This window comes from Antrostomus carolinensis, unplaced genomic scaffold (assembly GCF_000700745.2).
Source record: "Antrostomus carolinensis isolate BGI_N321 unplaced genomic scaffold, ASM70074v2 scaffold45593, whole genome shotgun sequence".
In the NCBI taxonomy this organism is placed as follows: Eukaryota; Metazoa; Chordata; class Aves; order Caprimulgiformes; family Caprimulgidae; genus Antrostomus; species Antrostomus carolinensis.
This window is the reverse complement of record NW_010306705.1, coordinates 374-602: the sequence shown is the minus strand read 5'-3', so window position 1 is coordinate 602 and position 229 is coordinate 374.

The following is a 229-nucleotide window of genomic DNA, read 5'->3' as shown; positions in this document are numbered from 1 at the left end:
ATGGACTGGGATTGCCAGGACCGCTCTGCCCAGCCAGCCCTGGGCTGGCCCCGAGGAGCCAGGAAGGAGCCCCCGGGATGCACCAGGCTCCTCAGCTGCCGTGGCCTGGGGGTGACGGACGATTTACCGCCTGGCACTGGGATTTGCAGATTTTGCACCCACTCAGGACCTGTGAGCAGCTCCTTGGGGCATCTGTGGCCGGCGCAGGGTGGGCTCTGCCCGGGGAGCT